This window comes from Dufourea novaeangliae, unplaced genomic scaffold, assembly GCF_001272555.1.
Source record: "Dufourea novaeangliae isolate 0120121106 unplaced genomic scaffold, ASM127255v1 scaffold396, whole genome shotgun sequence".
NCBI classification, from domain to species: domain Eukaryota; kingdom Metazoa; phylum Arthropoda; class Insecta; order Hymenoptera; family Halictidae; genus Dufourea; species Dufourea novaeangliae.
In genome coordinates this window covers 300939-313539 of record NW_015374265.1, presented here as the reverse complement: position 1 = coordinate 313539, position 12601 = coordinate 300939, and the positions used below count along the sequence as shown (strand labels likewise).

General features: G+C 33.9%; 1 protein-coding gene across 1 annotated transcript in view; it reads left to right on the top strand.

The window, feature by feature from the left end:
• Positions 1–904: 904 nt before the first annotated feature.
• Positions 905–12601, top strand: part of LOC107192650 (tubulin polyglutamylase TTLL4-like) — a 208900-nt gene continuing 197203 nt past the window's right edge. The window contains exon 1 of the mRNA XM_015581962.1: positions 905–965. The gene's annotated coding sequence lies outside the window, so the exon portion shown is untranslated. The remainder of the gene's footprint in view (positions 966–12601) is intronic.

Sequence of the window (12601 nt, the reverse complement as noted above, 5' to 3'; positions counted from 1 at the left end):
CGGCGATTACTTACAACCTTTTCTAATAAAAAGTTTAATTAACTTGAATTACCGAACATTTAATTTAATTTAAATAAAATAATTGAACACTTCAACATTTTCATATTTTAATTCTAAATTTATGGGTTCAGTGTCATTTGGACGTTATGATGCTGTATTTCATTGAATATATTTGAAATGGCTCACAATGTTCTGAAATCAGAAATAAATGAAATTTATTTCTATCAGTGTATCTGTGCACTGGAACAGTCCAACTTTGATCTACGATACTTTTTCTTTCTTCAACTTTAACACAGGTATTTAGATACTTCGTTTCGCATTGCTCATCTTGTATTGCAGAGGTATGTGTAAAAATGAAATTTGTTAAAAACTTATTAGTCAAGTAATCAGTTGAACTTAAACTAGCTACTACGCCCCCTGCAGTGATTTCTCGATAGGTACGTAATTGTTTAGGACGAAATGCCATTGTATTATTTATCCTCCATACACTATAATAAGAAACTTTCGATGGTAATCAAGTCACATTTATTTATTTATTGTATGACATAAACGAATAAATATCCCACCGTTGTTATTTTAACGACCAAAAGTAATAATGATGGTAATAGGTATATTCTACCATATGACACCACTTTTTGGCCAGTTTCACCGTTTCTAAAGCCTTGTGAAGTAAACACATATATATGTATTTAATAAAATGACATCATCGTGAATAATTAGCGGATGGTAACTTTTAATTGTTAATTAAATAAACACCGTTCAAAATAAGAAGAATTGTACCAAAAAATGTATCGGGTGAACTCGTGTCGTGTCATTCGTTTATTGTGTTCTGACCATTGAATATTTTGTAAATGATATGCATTAGTATAAGTACACAGACTTATGATCCTACACTTTCGTTGCAGATTCATCGAAGGTGGTTGGCATCAGGGACTTGACAGCTGTTGCATATCTGCGAATGCTTGGTAAGTTTATTAAATATATAACAATTCATCAGTTTTCATTAATGTCCATATAATCGGTGCCATTCGAAAATCAGTACAGTCGATACCCGAATAAGTGGTGTTGTAGATACTCTATTTTTGTATATAATGCTAATGTACATTTCAATTCCTTGTTAGATATATCATATATGTATACAGGGTGTTCCACCTAACTCTGCCACCCTTAATTATTCTCTCATGTGTCACGGTACAAAAAAATGGTTTGGGAGAAAGCTAGTGTATATTTTAGGGTGGAAATTAGGCTATGAGATTGAAGGTCATCTCAAGGTCATATCTTCTAAGATTTCCCTAACGGTAACGTTTATTTAAATGGAATGTTCTATTTTTTTGTTTGCCATTACAAAAAGGAGATCAAAACGTATCCAACAATGTATCACATAGTCCCAATAATTGGGCCAATAACCATCCAATAATTTATTGTCAAATATCTTCCTGGAATGTTCAGCATGGTACAAGATTTAGTTCATTATCAGAAAGCTCAGGATTTATACTTTCAGTATCTAGTTTTTAGTTAGCACTTCTAATTTTTGTGAATAGAAAAAAATTATACTTCCGGTAAGAAATCGTAAGACTGCTATAAGAGCTGTGTTGAAAGCTCAATTTTTGACAAGCTTTTTCTTATTTATTTGATCGACGACCGAGTTTCAAATTTCTTTGTGTGTGTATTTCGTTCTAATAAACAATCTGTATGAATTTTATTTAACTATCTATTATTTCGAATTTAGCACGAACCACCTTAAACTTCATCAACTAATTAAATAGTACCTCGAAGGTTGGTTATAAAGGAAAAAAATAATTACACCTGTCGCCGAATTCTATGCACGGTAAGAAGAAGTTGACCCTGAGAAAGAAAGAAGGGATGATCTGATTTAATCTCGAGATTTGGGTCGCGGCGATGGTTACGGCGGCGCCGTCAAACTTGGCTTCTCTTTCAGACCACGTTCCTTTTTTTTTCATCGTATCTTCGCTTTTCCCACGACGTCACGTGTGCGGCTGCACGTTGTCAGTCGCTTTTTTTCTCGGTCCTTGCGGCTTCTTCCGAAACCTTTTTTCATCGAGGTCGTATCTGGGAGAGATTATCTATTAATAGACGCAAGCGTGCTTCGCTCTCATCTGATGGACTTTTGTTTCCGTGGATTTCGGACACTGGCTGTTACATATATGTACTAAACCTATGATAAATGTCTCAATTAATGTCAGTGTCCCTAATCCTACCACTTTATTTGTTTCATTTAATAAAAACGACACATATAAAGAATTGTGTACACAACATTTTATTACTATATTGGGACTTTGATTTATATAAAAACAAATAAATATATGTACTTGTATGTACCTAGTATTTAAGAATTAATGTTGAATAATGAAAATGCAATTTGAACGTTAGAAACACGACTGTAAGTGGGAAGTGATGGTGAAATTATACTAAAAAGAGAGTTGTAATTTTACTGTATCTTTCGAGGTAATTAATTATTAATTATTAATATAATTATTAACTATTAATATAATTAGTTAAAATCTGCGAGCAATTCCAGTGTCCCTATAATAATTACCTCGAAAGTTAAAGTTAATTCTTATACTCTTCAACAATTCATTTTGTACAATAGATATAGGTTGAACACTAAAATTACGACTCTCTTTTTAGTACAATTTTTAGAATTAATTATAATTCTTCATATTTAATGCTTAAAATTACTTTTTTTTAATGAAAGAGACGTTTAAATAATTTTATGCTCTGAACTGAGACGATTTTTATGTTAAACAACATATAAAATTCTTTTTTCGTCTTTTGTAAATAACTTTATTTATGTTCATAACGTTACAACCAGTTATTTTAATATAGTTTCGTAACTTATTTAGCCATAGATTGCTTGTAGAAGGAAGGGTTTAATCTCAAATCTATCAGTGACACGAAGTTGTTTTTGTAATTTTTGTAAAGTATTGTACCTTGGGCCTAAAAATTGTATTGTACCTTGGACAGGTCTTTGTTTTCTTTTCCGACATTTTATCTTTTTTCATCTAAACAGGTAAGCAAATTATAAAGGTGCCCCGTAATAAAAACGGAATAAAAAAATTATAGAAATATTAGATATACCGTAAAGACTGATTAAGAAGGTATTAAAATAATTATAAGAATAGAGATTTAAGTAACCCTAGTACTTCGCATATTATAAATAGTATTGTAAAGCAAAAAATATATATTTATACATAATTATCAGAAACAAGTATTAGGTGTGAGGTACATACGGGGTGTTGTTTTTTCTTCAGTCATTTATACTTCTAATAAAATATATTGGAATGATTCTACAAAAATTATGTTATGTGTCTTATTAATCAGGAAACTATATACAATCTATACAGTTCGTACATTATTTAGGATTTTTGAAAAAAAAAAAAAAAGAATAAAAACAAAGAATATACCTAAGGTACAACAGGTTCCCCTATGCTGTCATGCACAGAATATTTAGACCTGCAACGTTATACCAGTATTGACATTTTTAATTGATAATTATAGTCTACTGGCGGGAAACAAATAAGTTAATAATATTTTGTATCAGAAGCCCTGGTTTTCGTGTACACCAACATATAATTATAAAATATTTATTGCTTTTATTAGAGGATAAAGTCATTATACGTAAAGAAAATAATCTCTCGCCAGAGGCAACGTAATGTCCTTCCCCCTAGCGGAGGTTTTATTGTTGGTGTCGGCCGACCGTCCATGCCCTTGGCGCCGGTCTACCGTCCGAGGTGTAACGAACGCAATAGATATATGTACATACAGTGAGAGTCAAAACTATTAAGTGTACACCTTACAAAAGGTGAGATTCGTGGTAGTACTTCTGTAGGATCCTGCTATTGATCATGGTAGTAATACAGTTAGATATGATTATTTTAACATTTTTGGAATAAATTGGCAGCCAACATGTCCGAGAAAAAGAAATTCGGAACTATAACCATAAAATTTGGTAAATATCGTTAAACTTGCATGTACTATTATGGTTTGAGGGCAGCATGGCAACATTTGATGTTGGACAACTGGTTTTTATTCATAGTACTATGGACAGATTTAGATATTTACCCTAGTAGCAATTACTGTTGGCATTTTGATGGGCCTTTGATGCACTATTGGTTGGTCAACAGTTACAATTGTCACTCTTTTTTGCAACTGGACCAACAGTCATATCCAACGTGGGGCCCACGTCACTATATTACGAAGGCCCAACTGGAGGTTTCTTTCTGTAGGGCCAATTGTTGAGTATTTACAATAAACCAACAATAGAAAGACAGTTACATAAAATCTGTACTACACTTACATAAAATCCTTTACAAATATTTGAAGGAATATAACACTGGAAATAATATTTATAATAATTACTTGTTATAATAATTATATACATGTATAAATTGTACATGTATATTAAACAAGTAAACAAGTGTTTTACCAGCAAAGTTACCTTTACAATTTATTATGTACAATTTTACATGTAGCTAATTATTACAAATAAGTATTATAAGTTATTTCCAATCTTTTGTCCCCTGACTCTATTTTCACAAAATGTCAAATGTCAAACGTGTTGCGCGACACTAACAAATTGTGAGTATATTCATAAATAAGAAAACAAAAAAATCAATTTGAAATATAATAACGAGTTTTTGGTTGTAGCAACGTTCTTGACGTTTTTAAGACGATATTTAAATATTGGCAAACTTCGGGTGGGCCAATGTTGTATCATTGTAAATTTCTTGTTAATTAGCCAACTATAATAATTGTAGGCCCAACATTGGATATTCGTTGGCAAATTGTCATAACTTTTTCGTCGTAGGCCCTATTTTGGAAATTTGTAGGCAAAAACATTAACTATAACCCAACTAACTCCCAACTGTTGGATACCGTTGGCCAACCATAAATGCTACTAGGGTAATATCAAGTAATGCCACCGTCATCGTAATAAACACACATCACGAATTTCTGCCGATCGAATAAAAATCGATCCCAGTGAGAGTGAATGGTCGGTACCATCTTGAACAGGAAACAGAAAACACGAAATCACCGTCGCGAAGAAAGGGAGTCAGGTAATCGAATTTCGATCGGAAGTAGCTGCATGGTTAACGGAGAGAAGTTACTGGTGAAAGAAGACCGGAAGTGGTCACTCGAGAACAATAATAATTGACTGGAACGGGGGGCAGACGCACTCTCGAAAACGGGCGTTCAGGCATGTGCGCAAAATCTCGAAGCCTTGGGGGGATGGGTGGTTGTACGTTGTACGTCCGTAATGCGAGACACACGTGGTCGAAAGTTGAAACTGCCTCGTCCCTCCGTTCGGCCCTTTCTCGTCGCCCTTGACAAATATACTATCGGCCAGACACTTCTGCCCGCCACGGAGCCTTTTCGACCCTTAACGATCCACTGCAAACTTGTCTCTATTCCGGAAAACGTCTTGAACACGGTCATTTCTGAAAGCTGTTCGTAGGACATTTCCTGAAATGACGGATAATTATAGGCATTTCGTTGGTTGAGTCGCAGCATGTTTACGGAAAATGTGTGGTCCTGTGACCAATCTGTCTAAACGTTATATGGACTTTCGAAGTCTTAATTTGGTTAGATGATTGAGAAAGAAATTCTGCCATCGTCTCATGTTTGAAAGTGACTCATTCCATTTTTAATCATTTCCTTGATCGATTCAACTTGTTTTACAGTAAAAAATATAATTACGAGAAATACTACCATGTTCAAAAAGTTTCAAGAATTTATTTATAGAATCAGAAATACAATGTTATTCATCATAAATCTCATTGTCGCCTTCATGATCCAGATTTCAAAGCACTTTTGGAATTCTATTTTTGGTGTAGATACCAGTTCTGCCTGCGATTTTTGTTTTATGGTTTCAGTGCTAGCAAAACGCGTTCCTCGAAGTGGTTTTTTGAGTCGATCGAACAAGAAAAAGTCGCACGTTGGAAAGTATGTCGTTTTTGCAAGAAATTCAATTCTTTGGCAGCAATCTTGCAGCAATTCGATTCAGGCCCAAATCGTAATGCAAATGCTAATGATACTAGTTGGTATCATCAGCGATCTCTCTGATGGTTAATTTTCTATTTTCGACCAACATTGACTTGATTTTTTCAATGTTTCCATCAATTGTCATTGTCGATGGCCTTCCAGAACAAGAATCATCTTCAACAAAATTACGACCACTTTTAAAGCGTTCATACCACACGTAAACATATGTTGTCGGTAAAGCAAGATCACCATAACATTTTTGTAGCATAGTTACCGTATCCGCACATTTAATTTCATTTTTAACACAATATTTAATGCAAACTCGTTACTCACCTAGATGGTATACTTACCTTAGAACGGTGTAATTATGACAAATGATAAGCTGTCCAGCTGAATATTGGAGGGAATGTAAACAACAGTTGTGCCAACAAAAAAAAAAAAGAAAAGTTTCACAATATCATGTACGCGCGACATTTAAATGAAAAATTCCTGAAACTTTTTGTACATGGAATATACTGTTATGAAATTTTATCTCTCATTATACTTTTGTTCATAGTATAAATGTATGTTCATTCTTTTTATTGAGGTATTAAAATATTATAATATCTGCTTGGTAAATATGTACTATGTATAAAACGGACTGTCGCCATAATTATCGCCTGATTCATTACAAAATCATTTGGTCGAATAGTAAACAAATAGAGTTTTCATTCAGTTTTTCTGATTATCGCTTCACTACTGGTCGCGTGAAAAATAGGTACGTGTTTCTTTTTTCATGTGTTCTATTAAATGTTTTTATGTTATTAAGTATAATGTTTTGAGTCAAAATTTGATATGAAAATACAGAGTACCTACATTGTTGATTGCAACAATTTTTGTAAAGTGACATTTCTTAAATAGCAATTTACAGAACAAATTACAGAGCAATAAAGAAAACCACTACGATATAGCATATCTTAATTGTTAACGGTAATATGTTTACAAGAAATTATTATACTACAAAAATCTCGGCCATAAAAAATATGTATATGTCAAAATTCGAGTTCTGTTTGAAGTAAATACACATATTTTTCTAATTTCAATTAAGTGCGTGCTACAAGCTCCTACATAAAACCGCCACATAAGTCAGGATTTATATTTAGACCAGTCGTTGAAAACATTTAAACGACGAGCTTCAGCGAAAGATCGTATTACTAGTCAGGTTTTCGTCGTTGTCGCCTTTATCAGTCGTGGTGTTAAGGATGTAGGAGTGTCCAGTTCTTTTCAAGTTGCCGTAATTAATGACAGTGTTAGATGGGTGACGATCGATGCTTCAGCTTATCCCCAGGCCTTCTTCTTCTTGTCCCTTTGCAGAGATGTTCGTATTCCCTTTAAGGGTACTCTCCGGTAAAAGTGCTAAAAACATACGTGATTTTCATGAATTTACAAAAAAAGAAAACAATGGGACTATTTGTGGTAAAAACCGTTCTGATCCTTATTACTACATATTTGAAGAATAAAAAAATGTTATTGTTTGAAATTTATCAATTTTTGCATCAGATATACAGCACTCATTGTACTACTGTAGAAATTGGAGTTTTTGACGAATGCCATCAAAACGCATGATAGGATCAGTAATTTTTCAGTAATTGTAATAGATTTTTCTAAAGCTGTACAAGAGGAAAATGCAATAAGTTCGGTCCCCAGTCCTCTCAGATCCTTAAAATCTTTTGCTTCGATTAATTATAGAATCTGACCTCATACTTTTGTCTGCTAGTTAATATTCTTTGTGAGTTAAATGTTACTTTTTGTGTGATACTTCAAGTGAAAAATTGTGTACAAAACGTCATTCTATATTGCGTGTGTAATGAAAAAAAAACTATACTACTCTCAAATAATTATTCACTCGATTCGCTGAAACGTTACTTGTTAGATATAAAAGAATTTGTAAAAGAAGTTGGAAACTATTGTTTATAAAGTAAAATACAAATTTGGAACATCTGTGGACTACAATTATTCTATTCCCCAGAGTATGGTGTAGTAATACAAGAATTTTTGGCCATAGCATTAATTTATTATGATCGTTAAATTTTCCAGTACTTGAAAAATAAACGTTAATCGCCGAAGTAATTAGGTATCTAGATGCGTTCCAGTTTAACCAGAATTCGTAGTTAAGAATATATCGAAGTCGGTTATTAACTTTCTCGGATGCTTGTAAAAAATTAAAAAAAAAAAAAAAAAACATTCTCGTAATCTTTTATTCAAAGTTCATCCGGGTCGCACCAAAAAACACTTATAGGACGGGAAGTTGTTAACCAAGACAACGTTTTTGTTCGAATTAAAAACGAATTATATCTCATGAAGGAATGATTAATGGACCCGTATTCATTGCATCTTTTCCTTATTTTTATAAGTACCACCTGCCACGGTGGTTCGTTAATACACAATTCACGAGTAATCACAACGTTGATTTGTGGTAGGCCATATTGTAATTTTTGCAACAATATAAGCAGTACCAATCACTTTAGGATTTATTACAGAGGCGTAGCCCAGAGGTCGCGGTCTGTATTCCCCTTGCTCGTCGTTGTACCAGCTACATAGTATATAATTTTCTGATGTAATAATGAATCAGAAAAAATATATTAATATTTGATAAATGAAGAGTAATACATCAAAATTGGACAGACCAAAATAACCATTCTCGTTTAATTACGAACATTATATTCTTGCAATATGTGACAAATGCAAAGCCGCATCTGCACTATATAACAAAACAGTGTTATATAACAAATTGTTGTTTAAACTTGCTATACAACATGCTATGAACTTGTTACACGATTATACAATTTGGACTCGCAAACTTTTTGTCGCAATCGCACACTTTCGAAAATTCTAATTCTTTCAATTCTACGTGTTTATTGGTGTTTATACGGACAAGACCACCCTGGAGGGAAGTATACATGTTCCCGTTGATTGTGTGAGTGCACGGACACAGCGCACGCGCCACGGAGTCTTCCCTGTTAAGCTTTTTGCAAAAGCTATGAAGCCTTTATAATATAACCATAACGTCTTTATCAGTATTAATCAAACTGTACACTCCTATATAATGGCCAGAAAAGTATTTGCATGTTTAACACTAGGTTTACGGGCACTTATCGTGTAGGTATCTCCACGGCACGCATCAACGAACCCGCAGATTTTCTTTAAAAAACAACTTATTTTATATAATACACAATTTATGATCTCTGAAATTAATGCATAGCTATAGAGATAGGTATACCACACAGAGAATTTCGAGGTTAGGAAGCATTCGAAATGCGTAAAAATGACGCGTCCCGTAAACCTAGTGTTAAATTTCTTATAGTAAGTATATTTATGAAGCTTACCAAAGAATGTGCAATCATAAAACATGTATTATTTGAAAGCCCTTCTACAATTAAATTTTTGTGACATAACCTAAACATTTATAAAATTGTTCTAAAGAAGTGAGTGTACGTCAATATTATTTTAACTACTGTATACATATCCAATTGAACTGAAAAAACAATAATTAGTTTTTGTTGTGTTAATTTCTCTTTAGATTTTGGTATAAGCTTTTATTTAACATTTTAACTATCGATCGACTATCCGAATTATTCGGGGTTGACACAAAAATGTTGTTTTTTTATTTCATGAGAATCGGTGATTGTTCCATCGTTATGATATTACTTGCTACCCTGGTAGAACTTAAAACAAAAATATTTTTGTTCAGGCGCAAATTGGCGCACTTGGAATTAATCGTAATTCAATAAATTAGAGTTAAAGTAACAATTAAATCAGAAATCAAGTCCGACCATAGCCGGCATCAATAATTATTTACCACTAAACCTCATTTCTGCAAACATTTGCAAATGAACTGTTTTTTCATCATAATTTCGAATTTTAAAGCTATGTGGAACACAGTAAATACATCTAATGTTCATACAAATTTATAAAAAATTGTCCTGAACTGAAACAATTACTTATTTGTTCCATACATTACTAGCATTCTCTGATCGTTTAATATCCGCAATTTCGTTATCCAGACGAAAAGTTTTGAAAGATGTCCATTAAGTTTCAAGAATGATAGACGAGAACTTGTAATTGATAATGATAACTCCGTGAAACAATTTTTTTTAAATTTGTTTATAAAAAAATTATTAACAAACATTACTTATTCATTTTTTTTTTTTTTTTTTTTTTTTAATAAATATGAACATTAAATACATGCTTACGAAGATTGGTTTTGATATTTCCATTTTTACACCCAAATTAAGCTTTTGAACTCCTAAATCGGCGTTCTAGACCACTGTGCGTCGTTCGGATAATAAGAGCTTGGTAGGAGTTCCGTTGATCCGGCACTCGCTAAAATTTCGATGAAATAAATGGACTTCAGATTAAAAAGCACTGCCCTACAAGGTTAATTAGCCGTCGGTGAATACGCGACGCTTCGACAGCCGTTGTGTCAGTCCCAGCCCTCAGAAGGCAGTAGAGTCTTGCGTTCGAGTAGTACTTGAAACTGCCCGACACAGGAAGATAACCAACGTATTTCACTCTAGAGGCAGCTTGAAAATGCTTTTCGAGACTCTTCGAGGCCTTGGTGCGCAAAGTTACAAATATTTCTATCATTCAGCCGTTTTATACAATACCCACTGGTCCGACAATAGGCCCTTCGACTCGTGAGTTTAGTGGTCTTCTATCCCTCGGCATAGTCGTAACATTCAAGTTTGGCGCCGTAAAAACTCGTTGGGGACGTTTCGGATGTTACGTTTGGAAGCGTACCCACGCCATTGGCCCATTATCCACTTAGTATAGGTTTCTACGAGCCCTCCGTATATATGGGTGCGCCCTAAGTATTCCGACTGGTCTCGTTCTCCCTCTTCTTCATTTTCTATGGGGGGTTTTTCTTTGGTTAGATTTACGATTTCTCGTGCACGTGTTCACAAAAGGGAATTTTGAAAAAAGGATTCTTCGACTCGTTCGTGAACGATGTGTAACCGAGTGCGAGGGACCGATTCTTCCTTCCTTTCTTCTATAAGAATTCCTCGGAATACGTGGGAGGGTGGCTGTAAAGAGAAGGGCTCGCTTCTGCTCGCCGCACGGAACCGATTGTCACGGGAACGCAAGAAAAATCGATACCTAAGTGGCGAGGGATCTCTTTGATCGAGCTAACGTTTTCTTCGCCGGACAGTATCTCCCGACATAAGTGTCTTCGTATATCGTCGAACGGTTGGAAAATTTAGTGAAGACGCCCCCCCCCCCCACCTCGACTCGGTTTCTTTAACACTATTTGCCACATGTTGTTTCTATTTTACGGGTTATGCAATCACTGTTTAACCCTCATCCGTCTCTTGTGTCAATTTGACAATTTTCTCCTAAGAAATTACGTTATTCTGTTATGTGTAGGTAACTTTAGCTGAGACTTTGTGATTTTTATTTTAAAGCATTTGTAAATTTAACTATTTATCACTTCATTGTATTCATTTTTACCACTCGATCAATTTCACACCGAGGGACAAATTAAGTTGGGAAAATGAGGGACGAATGAGGGTTAATTGCTTTGTTTCATAACCCTCGTAGGACGGTGCCTGAGTCAAATTGACTCAAGTTTTTTAACAGCTTCGTATATGTAGCACATTACATAGAAATCAAGTGTAAGCTGAGAGCAGTTCGTATCGAGTCATGTAAAAGAAGCAGGTCAGTTTGAATGATTGCGCGGAAAATATGTTACAAAAGTAGGAAACATGTTCCTAAACTGGGAACATATAAAAGCGTCCGCTCTTGCGAGGATCAAAACTTTTGTCGTCAAGTTATGCACTTGAACTCCTTGGAAGCATAAAATATTTCGACGTGTTTCATAAGGTGTACGGAACATGAAACAATTGTTAGTTTCCTTTTGGCGATATCCGTCGATAGAAATTTCTTAACATTGAACACTTTTGTACATACAGTGGGGGACAAAAGTATTCGTACACCCTTTAAGACGGAACGACTTTTTTAAAATTGGTCCAAATGACTTGAGTTCTTTTGTGAAGTTAGGGACATTAGTTTACTAAATGATGTGTCAACAAAATTTTGAAAAATTTGCGACTTTTCAGAATGTTGAAGAAAGTAGTAAATGTCATTTTTTACAACTTTTTCATCTGACTGTAATGAAAATTTAATAAATAAATGCTGCAACTTTACATACATTATGTAATACTTTATGTAATACTGTCGTTACATACATGCTGCAACTTTTATTGAAATCGGTTAACACAGAAACGAATAACAGGCATTGAAATATGTAAGAAATCTTTAGATATACTACAGTTGTAGGTCAAAAATCGCGAAAACTATGATTTTTAATATTTTTAACCGTTTGTTTCTCATAACGTTAACCGATTTTGATTAAATTTTCAACATGTATATAACTAACATAAATCATCGTATTTCTTAAATTTATGAAATTTTCGACCGGACCTCAAGATAGATAAACGATTGGCCGGTTCATCCGAAAATATATGTCAAATATCATTTATAATGTTAAATAAAACAAAATTGGTAACCATTCAAACAATGTCCAATATATTAAAGACTACATTTAGCGTTATATGTACGA